Source organism: Lutra lutra, chromosome 10 (genome assembly GCF_902655055.1).
Source record: "Lutra lutra chromosome 10, mLutLut1.2, whole genome shotgun sequence".
Classification (NCBI taxonomy): domain Eukaryota; kingdom Metazoa; phylum Chordata; class Mammalia; order Carnivora; family Mustelidae; genus Lutra; species Lutra lutra.
Genome location: NC_062287.1, coordinates 20,730,613 through 20,752,286, shown reverse-complemented (window position 1 = coordinate 20,752,286; position 21,674 = coordinate 20,730,613). Strand labels below are relative to the sequence as shown.

At 49.7% G+C, this 21,674-nt stretch overlaps 1 protein-coding gene across 5 annotated transcripts in view; it reads right to left on the bottom strand.

Annotated features, from left to right (window-relative positions):
* Positions 1 to 21,674, bottom strand: part of PKNOX2 (PBX/knotted 1 homeobox 2) — a 271,533-nt gene that overhangs the window by 171,548 nt on the left and 78,311 nt on the right. For all 5 annotated transcript variants that reach the window (XM_047691812.1, XM_047691811.1, XM_047691815.1 and 2 more), the window contains exon 2: positions 13,695 to 13,764. The gene's annotated coding sequence lies outside the window, so the exon portion shown is untranslated. The remainder of the gene's footprint in view (positions 1 to 13,694; positions 13,765 to 21,674) is intronic.

Here is a 21,674-nt window from a genome sequence, read left to right as displayed (position 1 = left end):
AGCCTAGAAGTTAAGCTTAGGGAGACAGCTGAAGCATCATGTACGTGAAAGTCATTCCTGAGGCTTCTCTATTTCCACCCCCCGCCAGGGGCCATAGGCCACATCCTACTTGCTAGGCCCTGGGTCCTAGCACAGCACCTGTAACACAACTGTGTTGATAGTTCTGTCTCTGTCTCCCCCTTAAGAGCCATAAGTACTGTTAAGAGCATTTACAGAGGAGATGGTATGAGGCCTGGGACTAGTTTCAAAATAACCCCAGTGAGCAGGGGAGTGCTGATTTACATTATGATTTCTTGTTTGGTTGTTTTTGAAAAAAGCAATGTAAGTAACTTGAGTTTAGGGACCTCAGATTTGTTACCCCGTACTTAGCTCAGGACCTGGGACACAGTGAGCACAGACTTATTATTTTGTAACATAATGGGTTTCGAGCAAATATGTCAAATAAACTGACTGAGAATTGAAACGAAGTCAAATTTTAAAATTTTGGAAGATTCTCAGATAGTCTCAATCAATTCAAATAAAATAATTCAAACCACACTTAATTTACTGAGACCTTTAATGTATCAGCAATGTGCCAGGCCTTTGGAGAGTCACGGGGGAACAGGATCCCCAAGTGACTCTCCCTAAGGAATTCGTCATCTAGTGAGATTCAAGCTGTAAAGCTTTAGGCATGATGTGAGGCCACACTAGGGGCGGCCATTTGTCCAGAGACACCAGCAAATATGAAGTAGTCCCACCTCCTGGACAGTGGGGCAGTGGCCTAGGCACATGGTCCTCAAATGAGTTTACATGTCTATCAGTAAAAATTTTTCGTACACCTTCGATATGTATATATAACCTTTATATATATATACACACACACACACATATTTTATATCATATATATGTTCTAACATATATATTATATGTTATATATATGTTATATATAATATGTGTGTGTGTATATAAATATAATGTAATATGTATATACAACCTATGTGTGTGTGTGGCTTAGATCTACTACCTTACCAATATATGATATGTCTTATAGAACATACTCAGAAATGGGAATCTAAACAGGATGCTACAAAAAAAAAAAAACCCAATAAATAAAGTTGCGATTTTTTTTTTCTTATTCCAATGACCTATCTTGCTTACTTTGTTTGGGAGACATTATGTGTAGAGTACCAGTGTCCTGAGACCGGACAAGCCTGAAGTAATGGCACGGTGCCAGGGTGGCTCAGTCAGTTAAGCACCTAATTCTTAATTTCTGCTCAGGTCATGATCTCAGGATCTCAGAGTTGTGAGATCGAACTGCATGTCACTCTCCACACTGGGTATGGAGCCTGCTTAAGATTCCCTCTCCCCCTTTGGCCCTCCCCCACACCACCACTGCTCCCCTCCAGCTTGTGCATACACACATGCACTCTTTCTTTTTCTTAAAAGAAGAAGAAGAAGTAGTAGTAATTCCAGTCTGCTCAGTATACCAGGCAGAATTTAATACCTGCTTTTCTCTTGCTGGTCATTGCAACCATTTTCCAGTAACTGGTGACAAATATGCCTCCGGGGCCATTAGAACCCTGGGACACAAAAGCCAAAGCAGAGGATGGGAGAAGAACCCAGACACCTCCCTCTGAGAGAAACTAGGAGTAGTCCTACTCATTCATTCATTTGGCAAACACTTATTATAAATTCAGAATGTGCCAGGTGCCATGCCAGGTGGAGTGAAGGCTATAGGGCAGAACCTTGTACTGACTCAGGTTCGTGGAAAAGGACAGATGCAAATATGCTTGAGGAGCAGGTGGACGCTGGTCAGTGTCAGGAGGTCCAGGCCAGATGCTCTGGGAGGGAGAAACTGCCCTCCCCCAAGGGATCTAAGACTTGGGCAGGAGGTGTCACGGGAGTAGGGATTATGGTCAGGGTTGGCCACGCAGAGAGAGAGAAGAAAAACTCTTCAGGAAAAGGAAATATGACAATGACACAGGGCAGTACATTAAGGGGGTCATTCTGTTTCGCCTAACCTCCGTTCCATCTGGAGATCCCATATCCTGAGGCCAGGTTGGGGAGAGAGAATGCTTACCAGAATTGCAAAATACAAGCAACAGGGGCTTGCTCTTGGACTGAACACCCTGGAAACTATAGAGAGTGAGGCCTGCTCCCAGGCCAGCCTCCCATCGGACATGCCACTGGTCTGTCCAAGAAACCAAAGGTTAATGGGAGAGAAAGCTGGTCTCAAAACAGGCATTCTCTTCCGTTAGGGATGAACAGAGCTTGAGCCGGCCTACAGGTGAGCCAGAACAGGTGACTCCTAGGGCCCATGCTCAATCTAGGATGCCACCTTCTGGACTCTTAAACCCTGGAGAGCGAGGCATCTCTAGGAAAGATGTAACTAGGATACAATGTGGTAAAGAATCACAAAAAGGGGCCCAGGGTGCACCAGGAGCTCAAGGATGATAAGTCCTAGCCAGGATGCAGTCCCATCCTCATCACCAAGACACTGACTTCTAACCAGGTAAATGAGGGGGATGGAGAGCGTTCGAAGCAAGGAGAACCTCACACGTAGAAGCAGAAAGCAGGAACCCTTGGGGCTCTGGGGGGAGACAAGAAGCCTTGGGAGTCACTCTTAGGCAGACCCTGGTCTGCCTAGAGCTGGCTACCACACACAGTCGGTGCTTAATAAATGTATGTAGATGGTAAATTGTCATTTCTAGGAAGTAAAGGCTGGGATAAGCAATTCATTCTCATAAAGCCCCAGGCAGGGCCACATGCTGAGATGCATTTATTAAAGTCTTTTGATGAGAGAGGGAGGGAAGAAAAGAGAAGAGGGAGGAGGAAGAGCTGGGGTGGGGGCTGCCTATCAACATCCTGACAGAGCTCCCCCCCCCGCCCCCCACCCCACCCCTTTATATCCAGGAGCAGGCACAGGGTCTCAGAAGGAAAGCAGACAGGAGCCATGGAAAAGAAAGGAAATCTAGCAGTAATGTCCTAAGCCCCAAAGCAGGGTCACGCATGCCTATGTCTCCTTTAGTTTTCCCAATGACCGTGTAAGATGGGGTTTTTATTACTCTGTAACAGATAGGCAAACTAAGGCTAAGTAAAACATGTTTGGCGGAGGAAGTGGGAGCTCGTATCTGTTGGATACTATTCTTCCAGATGCTTCCCAGACCACAGAATGGACAGAGCAAAGGGAAGACAGAGCCAGACACCAGGTGGTCGTTTGCAGCCTTAGGTCCTTGCCTAGGTCTTGCCTCCCCAAGTTCTGCTGGCCCCTGGATGTCCCTAGGTGAAACCCTAGAAGTTGGTGAGAAACCACCCCAGGACCCAGGCTGAAGATGGCTAGCGGCCCTCTAGGACCTGGAATGTTCTCTGTTAAGGGCAGTTCGGACGGACCCTTAGTAGACACATCCACCGCAGCCTCCCATCCCCTTCTCATCCTGGTTCCTTGCTCCAGCCTTGACTTAAACGTTTTGCATCCAGAAAGCCAGCACCTGCCCTCTGAAGTCCCAGGGACCTCCCCAGGCCCTGACACAGTTTCCCTCTCAGGAGCTGGGAGCCCGGGTTCCATCCATTGCAGCCTCTACCACAAAACCTTCAGTGGCCTTAGGCGAGTGTTAACTCTTTTTGAGCCTCAGTTTCCCCACTCAGTACTGAGGAACTCACTGATCTCTAGGGTCCTTGAACATCCCATGGGCCTCTTTCTCACTCCCCAGATTTCCATATTTCCTCCCTGCCCCATTCCATAAAAGCCAGGAGTCCCTTCCCTCAGGTGTGTCACCTGCAGGCTCGTCATAGGCCCCTGGGGACCACAGGGGAGGCCATCCTATAATAAAGGGCTAGAAACCGGGAGTAGGCAGGCTACCACCAGGGCCTCTGTACAGCCTGGCCAGGGCATGCTGGCCACCAGATTTGGGAAGGTGGCCAGGTCCCTGATTCAGAGCCAATCCCAGCTGTCTCAACTGAGAGAGCTCTGTGGGCAGCGGAAAGCACAGTCTTCTGGGCTCTGCCGGCCGTGCGTTCGCTGCTCCCTTTTCTAGCTGGGGAACAATGGCGTGTTGCTTCACCTCTCTGATTAAGCCCGGCTCCCTGATTTGTTCTCTTCTGAGAGGACTTGTCTCAGAGGTTGGTGGCAGGGTTACAACGGATAATGCATGAGAAACACCGAGGGCAGTGCCTGTCACATAGCAGAAACTATTCTTCTTAAGTGCCCCCAACATTCTTATGACAGCAGGACTACCGAAGTACTTGACAGTCATGGGGAATCACATGGTGAGGAAGAGAGCTGCCACCCACACTCAGCCAGTCACCAAGGCTAAGCAGTTTCATGATGAAAAAAACCCCCTTCTAGCAGGAAAGCTCACCCCGCTCCCCAGGGAGAGACCCAGGTGGGTCATTTGAATGTGATACACTTTTTTTTTTTTTAAATTGGGTTTAAAGTTATAAAACAACAGCAGGGAACTCCTCCTGCCTCTGCAGGTACTTGGGCCCAGGTGGGGATCCGGGGCATTAATTAAACTCACTCAACCTCCCCCACAAGACCGGTGGTCCCACGTCCCCAAAGCTTCTCGCCGTGCAGTCTCCGGCACCAGAAAGGGGCTCCTCCTCATGTCCCAAGGCTGGAAAAGGATCCACCTTGTGGACCAACCTCACAGGCACCCTCAGACAAGCCCCCCCCCCGCCGCCCACGATGCCCACCCCAACCTAGCCTAATTCGGTCCTAAGTATTCCTAAGGTGCATTCCAATTTCCCGCTGTAATAAATGGCACAGAATGCAAATGGACGTGGATGTGGGACACAGATGTTTGCACTAATTTAATTGAGGGAACACCTTGGATTAAACACTTTGCAAAACACTCACAAATAGGTTCAGTGCATTCGGTAATGAATAAACCTCCCAGCCCCCTGGCACTTTGCTGCGGCTGCCTGGGGCTCCAGGAGCACGGCTGGGAGTGGGAGGGTGTGGGGGAGAAGCCCAGAGCAGGGTGGAGACAAGATGCCTCCAAAGACAGGGAGAGGGGCAAAGGAGCCAGTTCCTAGGAGGGCTTCCAACAGATTTTCCACCAGCTGGGGCTGACTCCACCAAGAGAAAGAATCTGGAAGGGCTGAGCGGGGCGGTAGGCAGCACCTGCCTCCCCATGTGGGTAACCACTCACCTGTAGGGGCCAGCAACAGGCAGGTGCCTCCCTGCCCTAAGGACTCAGCGCCAACCAAAGGCCTCACTGCCCAGCTGGCTTAGGACCAGTCACCCACCTGTAGAGGACTGAGGTCCCCAGGCCCAGTAACCCCATGGAAGATCAGCCTATTTGATCTTTTGGGCATGAGGGTGGGTGGAAAATACCTCTCAGAAATTGGGGTTTATTTGCAAAGCAGTGCTCATTTCTCTGAAGCTTCTTCCTCGTCTTCCCCTACAGATTAGGGGACTTCGAAAGCTCAAACCCTGTACATCTACCAATCTCCAATCGTTCCCTTCACTTTGCACCACCCATCTGTTCACACCCTTAGCTCGGAGCCTGCAGAGAAGAGTGAGGCTCCTTGGCCCTGGAGGAGCGTGCTGTGGCCTGGGGTGGGGGGGTGGGTGGAGAGCAGGGGGGCGTGGCAGACGTGCACAGGCGCAGGTGCGCTGCCATAAATGCCCTCAGGGAGGCGTACTTGGTAATCTGGGAGCCCAGGGACAGTGTGGCAGCTTGGCAGGAGAGGGTCAAAAGAAAGTGGAGAAAAGGGGAGAAGGATTCCTGGCAGAGGGAACAACATTTGCAAAGATAATGAGGCACAGAAGTCTAGGCAACTTCAGACTCAGGAGAGACTTCCCACGTGGGTCCACTTGGGGGACGGGTGGCACAAGAGAAGATGGGCCATTTCCACCAGCCCCCACCCCCACCCCTGATAGTTATCATAGTTGAGCAATCTACATCAGTTCCTATAATGATTGCTCTGTAAGTCTCAGAGTTCAAATCAGGCCAGGATGATTTTATATTCCTGAAAACAGAATCCCTAATTTTCAAACACAATGATCACTTCAAGTGTAATAACCATTATAATAATAACCTCTTATACTTGTATAGTGCTTCATAGTTTATAAACCACTTTCACATATCTCTTATAATCCTCTATCAACAGCCCTTCGAGAAAGATAGAATAGGTAGTTTCAGTACTCTGGCTTTCTGGATGAGAAAATTAATCCCAAGTTCTCAGCTACGTAAATAACAGAACTGGGGTTCAAACTCAGGTCTATGTGACACCAAAGTGCAGGCTTGTTCACTCATTCAATCATTCAGTCATTCAGCCATTCAGTGAATCATGGAGCACTGGTTGAGCACCTATTATGTACCAAGAAACACTTCAGACTCAGAGCATGGATAGCATGGTGGGGATATTAAGATGAGTAAAAGCCTAGATGCAGAGACAGCATACTGACAGATATACCCGGACCAACAGGGAAAGAGCAAGGCAAAAAGCAGAGCGCTAAAACCCAGGAACCAAGAAAAACACAAAGTCACTCTTTACAAACACTGCCTCACTCATACACACACACCCTGCCGCCTGCATTCACACACATAACACACACATGTGATGACACACATGAAGATAAAGGAGCCATATCTTCTGGTCTGCCCCATGCTCTCTAGCATGGAATTCAGACTCCTCCACACAGACATCCCCACCACTAGCTGGGCAACAGTTCAGACCCAGCAGCTGGAGGCACCCTATGGGGCTGAGTTTTGCCCCATCCTATAGCATGTATAAGCATTCCAGCACTGTGTGAGCCCTGGTGTCATGGCAGCAAAGGTGTGATACACTTCTAGGCTGGCTGGCTGGCTGGGTGGTGGATAGATGAGTGAATGGATGGATGGGTGGATAGATGAATGGATGCCTGATGGATGGATAGGTAGGTGGATGGATGGATGGATGGGTAGATGCATGGATGGATGGATGGATGGTAGATGGATGGATGGATGGATGGGCGGGCAGATGTATGCATGGATGGATGGATGGATGCATGGATGGGTGGGTGGGTGGATAGATGGGTGGTAGATGGATGCATGGATGGATGGGTAGATGCATGGATGGATGGATGGATGGTAGATGGATGGATACATGGATGGTGGATGGATGAATGGATGCATGGATGGATGCATGGATGCATGGATGCATGGATGGATGGATGGATGGACAGGTGGATGGATGACGGATGGATGGATGGATGGGTGATGGATGGTTGGATGGATGGTGGATGGATGAAAGGATGGTGGATGGATGGATGGGATGGGGAGGGACACTGGGAAGCATAGGAGCTTTTGCCTAGCTAGAGGTAGATCCTGTTGGGGCCCTGCCAGTGGGCCCAATTACAGCTAAACCCTGCTTTGCTTTCTGATGAGGACAAGTGAGTCTCAGGTCCCTCTACAAAAACAATACCCACCTCACAGAACTTATGTCAGAATGGGTGATGGGAGATGCTGACACATGAAGTGCATGACCTAGCCCACAGAGGTAATGCCTTCCCAGCCAGGAAGTAAAGGTAATGGACAGGGAACTAACTCTGCAGAGACTCAACAGAAATCAGTCTCCTGACTTCCCACCACCATCACCCAGCCTGGGGCTTTAAGGACTTCCCAGAGAATGCCTCTCCATCACACCACCCTCTTCTCCTAGCTTCATTCATTCTTTTTTTTTTTTTTTTAAGATTTTATTTATTTATTTGACAGAGAGAAATCACAACTAAGCAGAGAGGCAGGCAGAGACAGAGAGAGGGGGAGGCAGGCTCCCCGCTGAGCAGAGAGTCCGATGTGGGGCTCGATCCCAGGACCCTGAGATCATGACCTGAGCTGAAGGCAGAGGCTTTAACCCACTGAGCCACCCAGGTCCCCTTCATTCATTCTTTTTTCATTTGACCAACCTTACAGGGTGCCTATGATGGCCAGGCCTGGTTCTAGGTACTGGGATTATGGGAAGAATAAGATTTTGTCCTTAACTTGGATAGACAGACATATAACTGTGTTTGAGGTCCTGGGATGACAAGGAGGACACAGCAGTGTTTCACAAAAGGCAGGGAAGCTCTGGGAGGAGGTAGTCATAGAGGAGATATGTGAGCTGGGTATTACAAGAGGAACAGGGTTACCAGGTCAGGAAGATTCCAGACAGAGGACATAGCACGTGCAAAGTCTCTAGGGTGTGAAGTTATACAGAGTATCTGGGAGCAACCGAGCAACTAGGCATATTGGGGGTATCAGGAGTAGGAAAGTACCCTTGTGTCTTAATGTCTATAAGTAAAAGGGAGGAGGAAACGGCAAAGAGGGGGTAGGAGATGAAACTGGAAAAGTAGACAAGAGTTGAGCGTGGAAGCCCGTGATCAGTCAGGCCAAGGAGATTGTAGACAGTAAAGCCCCACCAGGGTGATGGAGCAGAGGCGGGGCTGGTCAGATGCAATGGCATTAATTAGGTTCCCGCCAGTCAGGCACATTGTTAGGCTCCTCGTATATAGGAGGCTCTCCTTGGCTAACTCTGATGATAAATGAATTTGACGAGGTATTTTCCTCTTTGATTCAGGCAATTATCCCCAGAGAAATGACCAATCTGGGAGTAATCTTTCCTCTCTGAAGAGCCAGACTGGCTGGCTAAGAGCAAAAGTGGGGGAGGGCTCCCCCATGGCCGTCACCACCACCACCACCCACAGCCACAACTACTGAGAGCCATGCTTGGAAATCCTTTACAGTGTCCTGGGGATCCGGGAAGAACTTGAGAAGGGATAATGGTGGAGGTCACAGGAGCCACAGAGGAAGTAAAAATGGCGGCCTAAATCCCTTAGGCCAGACAAAGATTTATAAGCCTACATATCTAGTAAACAGGACCGAAAGGCAAGGTGGGTGGTGGCCACCACCTTGTCGTTCTCAAACCCTCAAACCTTCTCCAGTCTGGCTCACAGCAGGCCAGGTTCTCCCTCCCCTCCTTTCTCTTCTCCCCCTCCCTTCTCTCCCTCCTTCTCAGCTCCTCTCCAGAAAGGTTTATGGAGACAACTTCAAATAGCCCCCTCTCCTGCAGGCATAGTCACACCAACTGAAAGGAGATTTAATTAGCAAAATCTCGTTAGGCAAACGAAATTATCCGTAAGACAATACTCCTCTGGACAGGGGGTATGATTAAACAAAGTCATTAATTGAGAGAGTCGCTTTGGCAGCTCCCCGGATGCATTCGTCTCTGGGCAGGCTCCACTTTCCCTCCTTGGGCCAGAGGAACAGGCTTTGCGTCCTCCCCGCCGGCCTCACCCGCTCCCCACTTCATCTCCGCTCTGGCAGAGCCCCTCCAGTTGGGGCTGCAGACCTCGGCATCTCATCAGCGGCCGGCGGCCGCCAGATTCCTGCTAAAGTGCCTTGATTGCATAATGTCTATTTGCATAATGTAAATTGCAATCTCCTAGCTCTGGAGGCAGGAATCACAGAACAGCCATTATTTTTTAACCACTCCACAAAAATTCTACATTTAGAAAGCAGATTTGCAGCTCAGAAAGCCGTATAAATCTGAATCCGCCAGAAACGCCATTAAATCACACCAATTAAGCCGGACCAACGAAGAGCCCCTGTCACTGTTCTCTGCACACTCAAGGACTCCCCGCCCAGATGGAGGCCACGAGAAACGGGAGGCTGTGGCAGCCGGGCTGGGAGCAGGAAATTCTGTCTTATAAACCTCAACACACCTCCCGACCCCAACCATAGGTGTCCATCAAGACCTGGAGGAGACAGGATGAGAGGCAGGTGGAACGAGTCTGAGTTATTTCCGAAAGAGGACTACCTCCGTGTCAAGCTCAGCCTGTACTTTCTAATTAAGTTCTTCTTTCCAGCTTATCTCTTCACTCAGACAAACGACCCAGTGGGCAAAGCATCCCACGACGGGCACCGAGACTACCCCGTCAAGCAGTAACAACTGTCCTGACACCAGCAAGACCCCACGTGACTGTGCCCACAACAATGATCGACCTGACCCTCACTGCCCACCTGCACGTACCCACCGACCTTTGTCCCACATTTTCCTTATATAAACCTGGATGTATTTTCAGCACTTTGGAGACAGTCTTTGTGACGTGAGCCCGCTGCTGGCCTCACTGAAATAAATCCCTTTCTTGTTTTCCCACCAGAGCCTCCCTCTGCCTGTGGATTTCGTCAGCAGCGAGTGGCCAGACCTGGTCTGCTTGGGACCCCCCCGAGGCCAGTTGCTCTCCCACTCTTACACCCCGGCTACACATCTTAAGCTCATTTGACTGGTTTCTGGTGGGCACAGACCTTCATTTCATGCAGCGGGAGAACATGTTATCAGGAAGAAGTCTGCACCCTTAGCAGAGGGAGAGGGGAGATCTAAGGTGTTTTGCACAGGGGGCAAAACATCCATGCCTTTCATAGCTCTTCTGTGATTTTTCTTCTATTCTCTTCTCCCAAGCCCCTTCTGGCCAAGGGTAAGAAACCGTAGGAGAAATCCTGCTTGGACTGGGCTGGGCTGGAGTCTGAGCGCTCTTTAAAAGCCGTTTCCTAGCGGTCACTGGGGAGAGAGAGGTGAGTCACACGGTGCCTGGAAAGGGGCATTCCCTCGGACAACAAGGCAAGATCCCAGCTCCCCCTCTGCAGGCCCTGCACCTGGTTACTCTTTTGCCTCTTTATTGCTCATTCAATATTCATTTGTCAAATGGCAAGAATGCTAATGTGTATTATTAAAATATCAATAGTTTATGAGTGAACTTTTATGGAGGGTACAGTTAAAGGAAAGATCCTTGACCATCCCTTGTCAGGAACAATGGAGAGAAACAATCTTTTCCAACTCCACTTCTTATTTATTTCCTGGGTGGAGGAATGACTGAACCATTTGGAGGAGCTATTGTGTGCCAAGAATGGCTACAGCGCTCTCACAGGCTGCCTTCCCGGGGGTCCCCACAGTGGTCCTGGGAAAGGCGTACGGTCCCATCCGCATTCGGGATGTGAGCGATCTGCAGACCCAGCAGATGGGCCCAGATCACAAAGGTCCTAAGTCGGAACCCAAACTCTTGCTCTTGGATTTCAAACCCTAACTCCCCCCTCCCCCACCAAGTTGGAGCCTTGAAAATACAAATGAGCTTTATGTTTTCATCTGTTCCTTCATGTGTCCAAATTAAACATTCATTTCCGGGCCTAAGTTTCCAAATCCCCACACCTTTTTATCAACCAAGCCCATTTACCCTTCTCCTCCCTGCTCCCTCCCTTTCCAGCATTAGCCATTCTCCAATCTCAGCTCCTCAGGAACATGAATTGGTTCTGTCTCCACTCTTTCGTTGCTTGAGTTTTGTTTCTATCCTCTTAAGTCACAAGGCATTCAGGCACTCAGATTCTCTTCCAAAATTCAGGCGCAACCGGGTCAAGAAAATGACAAAGGAAAGGGGGCCTGGTCCCTTAATGGCACAGGTTCTAGTGTGTGGCCGAAGGGCAGGAAGGAGAGGAGAGGACGTGGGGTCAGATAGGAAGGGCTGCCCAGACTTCCCCAGTCCCCAACAGAGTCCCAGTTGCCTCTTAAGTCTTGATCTTTGACCCAAACCTCCCCCAGCTTGGGAGGTAGGCCTTCGTAACTGCCCCAGTCAAGAGAACGAGGTGGAAGAGATGCTACTTGACCTTGGCAATATGGCTCCCACCTGGCTCTTGTTCGCTTTTGGGGTACTCCCCTTTGGTATCCAGCCACCATGTTTGGAAGGAGCCTGAGCCACAGGGAGTGGTCACATGGGCCTGCCTGGCAGCCCCAGCTAACATCTCAGCCAACAGCTCGTTTCAGCCTCCCAAATTATAAGTGAATGAGCCTTCGGATGATTCCAGCACCCAAGTTTTCACTTGCCTCACCTGAGGTCTCAGCCCCAGGGGAACAGGGACAGGGCGTCCCTATGGTGCCCTGTTTGAATTCCTGACTCACAGAACATGCGCATAATAAACGTGAAGACTCTGAGTTTTGGGTGGCTTGTTACACAGCCGAAGTGACTGGAATACCTCTGGGATTAAATTGAATGTTTTCGGTTTCCTTCTCAAGTCCAGCCTTCCCTGGTCTTCACTCTGAGACTTCAGACTATGCCTTCCTCACCTGGTCCCAGGCCCCCTGAGCCTGCCCCCTCTCCTCTTCCTCCCTCTCCAAAACGCAGGATGCTCAAGCCTGAGGCAGCCTTGGCAAACACTCCCTTGAAAGAGCATTTGAATCTTGCCACCTCAGAATCCCAGGGCCCAGAGAAGCCTGCTTGTCCTTGCTCCTCAGTGCGGGTCCAAGAGCGCGTCCCTGTGAGGGAGCTCGCCCAGGGTGTGTGTGGCCCAGGGCCAGGCACGGGTGCCCTCGGAGGCAGGGAGGGCATGTGCAGACCTATTCCCCCACACTCTCCACTCTCATTAAGGTTCACGCTCAGCTTGCTTCTCTCCTACTTGACTTGACTTATGAGGTCCCTTTAACCTCCCGTGCGAGGAGACATGATTCTCGCAAAGGCCTTTCCACTGTGGCTCCCCCAGCCTCCAGCTGCATCTCCTAGGTAGGCTTTCCCGGAACGGGACGGAGGGAGGCACCCTTCCCCACCCGCCCCCTCCCCAGGGCCCCCCGGGCTCCAACCCCTCCAGATCCTGGGCTGCGGAGGAGGTGCCCTGGGAGCCGTAGCCCGTCAATCACAGAGGCGACCAGCACTGAATCACAGGCCATTAGGCGGGAGGGCCGGCGCCCTGCTCACTCACCGGGCAGCCATTGGCAGGATGTTAGACGATCGCATGGCGACCATTCTTATGATTTATTCAAATACTCATTACAGTCAATCTATTTTTACACAGAGGTGAAGATGTGCACTGATAACGGTTAATCATTTATAATTCCCCGGACTGGTTGGAAGCCAATGTCCTCTCAGAGGCATGGCGGCAGCCCAGCCTCCGGGAGCCCCAGAAGCAGGGTGGGAAGCTCCGCAGCCCAGGGCAACCCAACCTTCCGGCGGACATCTGTGGAGCAGAGACCAGGTGGAGGGTGCCGTGGGGACAGAAAAGACATGGGAATCCCAGACTGTCCTCCAGGAGCTCACAGCCTCACTGGGGGGGGGGCATGTGGGAAGGTGCAGGCCAGAGGGGCCCTTGGCTTGTGAGTGCGGCAAAACTCGGGGAGAGGGAGAAAGAGCACTTCTAGCTGGAGTTACCAAAGAAGGGTTCGTTGAGGAGACCAGACTTGGGCTGGATTCCTCCAGGCGGGTAGGCTTTCACCGAGTGGGGGCCAAAATGACACATACGCCGAGGGTGGGGCCATAACTGTGCCGATGTAAAGGACACCACCATCAGTGTCTCCCTTCCCCTCCCCCACACCTCCCTGGAAATAAACCAAGATGTAACAACAAGTGTGGGCTCTGAACGAGCCCATTTCCTCGGCTCACTGCCTCCCCGGCTCAGCCCACAGATGACAGTGGCTGGGTTGGCCTTGCAAACCCAAGAGCTTCCCTCTCCGACACTCATGACACACATGACACGTCAAGTCCACCTTAATGCACAATCACTAAAGTCTAATTAAGTAGGATGTCATATTACAGGGCTTCTTTGTCACATTCAGACCTAATCTAATTAGAAGTCCACCGTATTTTACGTTCTGACCGGCTCATTGTTGGGTATCGCTCTTGCACAATGCATGGCTGTTAAAGATCAGGTTCAGGGCTGGTCCTTAACCCGTAACCTCATTGAGTCAGCATGGAAACACCGAGCACAGTTACTTACAGTTCACAGATCCTTTTCTGGTGAGCGGCATGGAGGACAGGAAGCCTCAGAATCCTCCTCCAGACTTCACCTGCCAATGAAAGAAAAGGTTTTTGTAGATGTGTATGATTCTGCTGGAAGTGCGAGCCGAGGTGGGGCAGAGGGTGGCCTCAGAGTGGGTCTGCTGCGGGAGCAAAGCCAGGACTCTATTCCCACAGCGCTGAGTGGGAACGTTTCCTGATGAAGGGACTCTGGGTGCAGGACGACTATTGGTTAGGACAGCTAACCAGGACGGAAAGAGAGGATCGCTCCCTCCTTACCTGCTTGGTGCCTCCATTTCCTGTGAATTTCATCCCCTTCCCTATAGGAATCCCAGAGAAAAACAGGCTCATGGCTGCTGAGAGCTCTGAGCTGACCAAAGCAATAATCATTTACTGATGCCTCCGGTCTGATGGAGGACCCCATGCAGGGGGACAGAGCTGTGCAGCCCCCATGAAAGCTTGCAACCTATACGGGAAGGCTGCACAACACCGGCAAACCATGAAGCCGAGGCTATTGTTTACCGCAGGATTAAGGAAGGTCCCGATGGAGGAGAGAATGTTCAAGGAAAGGTGAAGAGTCCAAACTGGGATAAAAGGGAAAGAAGGCGCCTGGAGAAGCATAATGAGGGTAAGACTGGAAAGATAAAAAATGTGACTGCTTTTAATTCTCTTTCTGGAAGAAAGTAATAACAACAACAAGAAAAACCCAGCACAGGCACCTGGGTAGCTCAGTTAAGCATCTGTCTGCCTTTGGCTCAGGTCATGATCCCGAAGTCCTGGGATAGAGTCCACATCAGGGTCCCTGCTCAGCAGGGAGTCTGCTTCTCCCTCTGCCTTTCGCCCTGCTTGTGCTCTCTCTTGATCTCTCTCTCTCAAATAAATAAAATCTTAAAAAAGAAAAAGAAAAACCCAGCACAAGCTTATCATGTGTCTGCTCCATGGTCTACACTAGCTGGGTGCAGCAGGAATAACACCCATGGGTGGGTCCTGGTATAGAAGTGTTGCCATGCTGTCACTGGGGAATAAGATGACCTACATAGAACAGCATCAGAGAAGATAAGACCATATGCACAGCAGTGCTGAACTGTGTGGTAGGGACTTTAATACTCTCTCCACAGAGAAAGGAAGTTGGCGAAAGCTGAGGCACTCAAGGAAGTATTTAGGAGGAGGGAGAACGCAAGTGGGGCCTTGGAGACCGGACAGGCAAGGTTTGGCTGGTAGACGGGAGCAATCCAAGCAAGGATAAGGGGGAGGGGGCAGCATGGAGTGCCCTGGGGCAATGCAGATGCTGGTCTGCCTGAGAGGGACCAAGGAGGAACCAACACTGAGTAAGCCAGTTGGGGCCAGAACATCAGGACTCTGAGAGGTCAGGCTTGGGCCAGAAGCTGGAGAGCCATTTAGTTTCTCAACAAGGAAATGACACGGAGAAGAGGAGCCCCCTCACCTGCCCCAACCCTTTGGAATCTTCTTTTTAGGGTGCCTAGGTGGCTCAGTTGGTTAAGCGACAGCCTTCAGCTCAGGTCATGATCCTGAGGTCCCAGGATCAAGCCCCACATTGGGCTCCCTGCTCAGCGGGGAGTCTGCTTCTCCCTCTGACCCTCTCCTGCTCATGCTTACTCTCATTCTCTTTCTCCAATAAATAAATAAAATCTTTTAAAAAAAAATCTTCCTTTTAATTAAGACTTCCTTTAATTAAGAGGCTTCTTGGAAGAAGAGGAATTTTGGATAGACAATTCAGGCATGGGGTATAGTGTGATGTGCTCATGGAAAGAAAATGTCCCTTTTGTTCATGATGACGTCCACCAGGCTGAGGCCCTTCCTCTGGGGCTGTCTACTAACATCTGCATGACTGAGGTTAATGGTTCAAGCAAGTTCCTCTGAGATAAGTGCAGACCCCTGGACTGCAATTCCTTGAAGACAGGACCACATCTCATGCATCGGTGAAGCCCTAGAACCTAGCAGAGGGCCCAGGATGTATTGGGTTTTCAGTATTGTCTGTTGAAATGTTCATTGGTAGACCCTGTTCCTTCCCAACAGAATCCACAACCAGCAGCTCAGAACCAGACATGGGTTGGCAATGGTCGGCCATGGGCTCCAACTTAGAGTCTTGTAAACAACAGACACACTGCTACTGAACATACGTGAACTCAATGTAAGAAGTCTCTAGACTGAATTGCATGCAGTAGCACTTTATCCCTGCTCTCTGGGATTGACTCTTGAGCCGCCAGCAACTTAGAAGAAGATATGGCAGACTTGCCTTTTGCATATGCTGCGAAACTGGGAAGGACAGCCGCTCCTGGAGAGATGGATTCAAGATTGTTATAAAGCTTTTAACAAGCTGCAAGAATGGGCCAAAATGAAAAAGTCCATTTTTTTCCTCTACCAGTTTTTGCACAATAAGATCATGACAGCCATAAAAGAAATAATTCTGAAAATAAAGAAATACAGCCCACAATCCTATCATCACTCTAAACCACCAAATTACTATATCCCATGTCCACATGCAAATCCATTTTTATTTTTTACAGAATTGTAGAAAAAGGTTTGACAAGAATATATACACCAAATCCCACTCTTTTTTTTTTTTTTAAAGATTTTATTTATTAATTTGACAGAGATCACAAGTAGGCAGAGAGGCAGGTAGGGAGAGAGAGGAGGAAGCAGGCTCCCTGCTGAGCAGAGAGCCCGATGCGGGGCTTGATCCCAGGACCCTGGGATCATGACCTGAGCTGAAGGCAGAGGCTTTAACCCACTGAGCCACCCAGGCGCCCCTGCCAAATCCCACTCTTATATTCAAAAGTCAATTGCAAAAACACAGAATAGGGTAACCTGGTCTAAAAAAAAAAAAAAAAAGGAATAAAGAAAGAAAAGGTTCAGGTGATTAGAATTTAATACAAGCTTGGGATGAGCCCAGAGTGTGTTGCTGCAAACACGTTACATGTGATCTTAGGTTGCATTAATAGCCACACAGTGTCCAACTGAGGGATGAACAGTCCCCTCACTTCGGACTTATCAATCCATATTGGTTTAAGACGCAGTTCAGGCATTATATCTTAATAACTTTGACAGAGAAGAGGAGAGGTGAGCAAAGATGACCAACCAGTAGCTAAAAGTCCAAGCTCTGGAATCAGACTGCCCAGTTTTCTGTCCCGACTCCACTACTTACTAGTGGCACGACCATAGAGAGGTTGCTTAACGTCTCTCTGCCTCAGTTTTCCCTCTGCAAAATTGGGCTAATAAGGGTTCTAGCTCTAAGGTTTGAGTGAGGATTGAATGATTCTGTAAGCTGCAAAGCACTTAGAACCATAGCTCACACAAAATCACCAATCCCTGAACGCTAGCTCTCTATTGCTATTTTGTTGTTGTTATTTTCATTACTAGGAGGCTGTGCAGTAGAAGACATGAGAGAAGAAACAAGACTCCTGCTTTTGTTTGTCCCTCTTTAAGATTGCCCATCCTTATCCCACATGGTGGCTCTCCAAATATTTGAAGCAACTGTATGAAAGAGGGGCTGTGTGGGGGCGCCTGGGTGGCTCAGTTGGTTAAGCGACTGCCTTCTGCTCGGGTCGTGATCCTGGAGTCCTGGGATCAAGTCCCACATCGGACTCCCTGCTCAGCAGGGAGTCTGCTTCTCCCACTGATCTCTCTCCTCTCATGCTCGTTCTCTCTCTCTCTCTCAAATAAATAAATAAAATCATTTAAAAAAATTAAAAAAAAAAAAAAGAGGGGCTGTGTGACTCCAGACAGTAGGATCAGGCCTAATTGCTAGATGTTAGAGGAAGTCAACCTTCAGTTCAGTGTAAGGGAGAAGTCTAGCAATGGGAACCATGCAAAAACGGGCAGGTTTCCTCGGAAGGTAGTGAGCTCCCCAGCACTGCAGGGAGACTGTACTGGGTGAGAAGCTGTCCCACAGTGTGATTTCCCAGACGTGGCTTCGCCCATCTTTGAAATGTTAAAAAAACATCAGGAGACCGATAGAGTTGACAAAATCATATACTGAGAAAACCTTACTCCTGTCTTCGTTCACCATCGTTTCATGCAGTAATTCAACCCCCCAAAGGAAGAAGAGTAACAAGGACCATTCTTTGAATGGAATAAATAGAGCAGTGTGGGAAGCATTCCCTCTCCACCCTCTCTTCCTGCCTCTATCTCTTTGTCTGCTGCTCTTCTCTCTCTCCCTCTCTCTCTCTCTCTCTCTCTCTCACACACACACACACACACACACACACACGTGAACATGGAACCTCTCCACACTGGCCTTTTTTTTCACTCATGACCATGCACCCGTGGAGAAGTCTGCATAACTTGGTGCTGACCTGTGGACGCAGGCTGGGGAACCACCTGTGTGCCATGTATGTTAGGGCCTTCCAAAGCCAGCAGCTGGTGGGCCTGGCAGGCAAGCCGTCATGCCAAAAACCTGCACACAAGCAGCCATGCCATCATGGAACCAGAACTGAAACTCAGGTCTGAAAACAAAAAGGAACTATAAATGAAATTGACCACTCACGTTTATTAATATGAGGAAACTGGTAAAATGATGAATGAGGGAGGAGTTGTTGAAAGCTCATGTTTGTCTGGGAACAATGTAGAGAGAGGGGCAGGACAAAGCTTCCCATAGGAGGTAGCACGTGCTCCGGGAAAGCTGAGCAGCATCAGGGAGCATCCCTAGGTAAGTTGGGAGGGTGGAAAGAGAGGAGCCTGGGGTTTAGTGAGGACAAGTTTAACCAACAGAGCATCCCTAACAGAGAGGTGGGTTCATGCCCCTCCTCATTCCGTCATTGATGTGCAATCTTGGACAAGGAACTTTTAACCCCTCCATGTCTCAGTTTCCCCATAGGTAAAATGATAGGGTTAGACTACCAGATAATCCTTAAACCAAACTTCTGTCTGACATTTACACACCTCATAGGCTGCCCACACTAACCCGCCAGGGAGGGCTCTAAGTCTCATGCTAAGGAGCTCAGTATCTCACCCTGGTTAAGAGTAAAGATGTGGGAGTCAGAGAGAGTGCTGGGTTCAAACCTGGGGCCATCATTTATCAAACCTTCATCTATACAAACCTCAATTTTCTCATCTTTGGAACGGGGGTAATAGCATCTTTAAAAGAGCCGATGCATCTAGAGCATTTTGTGCAATGCTTGGAACATATTAATATAATAATAAATGAGGGTTACTGTTTTTTTTTTTAAGTGTTAAGAGTTAATGGCTGGCAGCAGCTAAATGGAAAGGGAGAAAGAGGCAAAGCAAGAAGGTTGAGGACTTCTGCATTCATCCCACTGCCCATGAAAGCGTTTCTGCCCTTGCCCTAGCCAGACCTTTGGGATGATGACAAATTATGAAAAGCCATTCTTGGACACCAAGAGTCTCTCTGAATGCTCTTCTTCTCTGAAAACCCCTCCATGGGCATATGAGCAAAACTTCCGAGAAAGACAAAATGTGAACAGACCATTCCAGGAGGAAACCCCGGAAAGACCACACGCCCATCCAGACGGTGTGTCCTGGGTGTCCCACCACATTGTCAAGTCTCTTCTCTGTTCCCCTTGTGCCCCCCCCATCACCTGACCACAGCTCACAGCTGCTTACATCTGTTGAATGAGGTCGGCAGTCAGAGTGCAGTGAGCCCTGGCCACCAGTCTCTAAAGTACACAGTACCTGGGTAATTGAATACTGATAAAATGGCCCGACATTAAATACTTTACTCTGAGATGCATCCCACCCGGCCATTCCCAAAGCCTGGGAAGAACGGAGGCTCATTCCACACCTATCTTCAGCCCCCACAGGCGCCACACAGTCCTGGCCGCCCAGTTACAGAGGAACTGGAAAAGCTCCCTGAGTCACGGTCCCCAGGCCCTGCCTGGGCCCGAGCCTCTAATCTTGGGGCTGTGCCTGGAAGTACAGGTATGCATATAAAACCCTGTAAGCAATGTGGGCACCGGTGGGCTCATCCTAGACTTTCCTAAGGAACTAGAGAACTCCAGAAGGAACCGGAGGCCCTTGTGATCTGTCTACATCAGATGGAAGTGAGGCATGGGCTCCCAGGGCGGCAGGGCCCTCTGCAGAGGCAAACCCTCAGGGAATGGAGGACCCGCTCACAGGGCAACCTCCTGGCCCTGCAGCCAGCCTCTGAGGTGAACTACGCCAAGACCCACCAGGACCTGCTGATTCTCTGTCAGGATCATCACTGCTCTTCTTTGCTTGGCATTGTCAGTGTTTTGCCTCAGGCTTTCTCTCTCTTCCTGGGCCCTAATCGGTCTCCTGGCCTCTAGCCTTACCCCATTTTTGCCCACCTTCCACCTCCTCAGCAGAGGATCTTTCTGGAACTCAAATTTGATCATGGCCACTCCTCCTTAAAAACCTTCAATGAGTCTTTGCTCTCTGACAGAGGTTGCCAACTGGCCCCCATGTGTTGACTCTTGCCTGTCCGGCATTTTTATAAAATTCTTTTTTTTTTTTTTAAAGATTTTATTTACTTATTTGACAAAGACAGAGAACACTAGCAGGCAGAGTGGCAGGCAGAGAGAGAGAGAGAAAGAAGTAGGCTCCCTGCTGAGCAGGGAGCCCTATGCAGGGCTCGATCTCAGGATCCTGGGACCTCAACCTGAGCTGAAAGCAGACACTTCACCCACCGACTGAGCCACCCAGACAACCCATGGCATTTTTATAAATTCTGCCAACATCTAAAAAATGGGAGATTTCACATTTTAACAATCCATATTTCTAAGTTTTCCCCAAAGACTGGACGACCTCACAATGACAGTCCTGCCTGTCCACGTGGCAATCACCAGATGAAGCCAAGGATCAGTCACCCCTTTTAATCACGCATGGGCCCTCCTGTGTACACTGAGAGAAGGCGAGTGTCACCCTGGAAGTCTCTCCCATCACAGGGCACACACCCAGAGGCTGACTTACTCTGCCTACTGAAGAGTTTCAGGTTCAAGGTGACAGCACGAGGGTGGGTGGCTCATTATGTTTTCGGCTGTGCTGTGCCAGCTAGAGGGTGGAGGATGGGATTCAGGAAAATACCAGTACCACCAGGCAGGCCTGCCTCGTGTCCTTCCCTCTCACCTGGGCAACTCCACGCCCAGCCTGGGGAGAGCCCGCAAAGGTCTTAGGGCAGTTTCCCTGGAATGCCAGTGGCTACAGGGCAGGTGCTGAAGAAGCCCCACCCCACTTTATTCCTGAGGCCCCACCCCCGGGCCCAGCCTCGCCCCACCCCAACTCAGGGGCGGCTGTACCCCCCCTTTATTTCCATCCCACTGTTCCTATCAAAGCCCTAACAGCACATATTTTGTTAATTGTACAAACCTAATGGGGGAATGCATTGGCAAAAAAGGGTAATGGCCATCAGACCAGCAATAAAACAAAATTAATGGCCCATAGGAAGAAATCATGTCCACTTAATCCCGGCTCTGAAACTCTAATAGAATAATGGAATACCAACGGAGGGTTTTTTTCTCTCTATGCAGATTGCTTACACCATGTTAATCACTTGCAAAGCAGGCCACATACCACTCTGGCTCACATGACCCTCCAGGGAAAGTAGCAGACCAGAAACATTTAGTGCAAGGCTCATTACTGACAGGCACCACCGCAGCAACACCTTCCCCCTCTCCCTCCTTCCCCCAGGTGACTCTGGGACAGCCAGTATGGGGTGTCATTGAAAGCCACGAGGTGTGGTGGGCTGGAAAGCAAGATGCATAATACCTAATAATAGCAAACATTTATTGAGAGCTTACTATGTGCCAGACCCTGCGCTAGCTAAGTGCTTCCTACATATTGAATCCCTCTGCCTCATTTTCGTCCTCTATAGCCGCACAGTCCAGCAAGGTAGCTGCTGGCCACGTGTAGCTTTTTTAATTCAAATCCTCATTAATTAAAATTACAGAAAATTTAAAATGCAGACGTTAGTCTCACCAGCCACATTTCAAGTGCTTGACATGTATCTAGTGGCTATTGTACT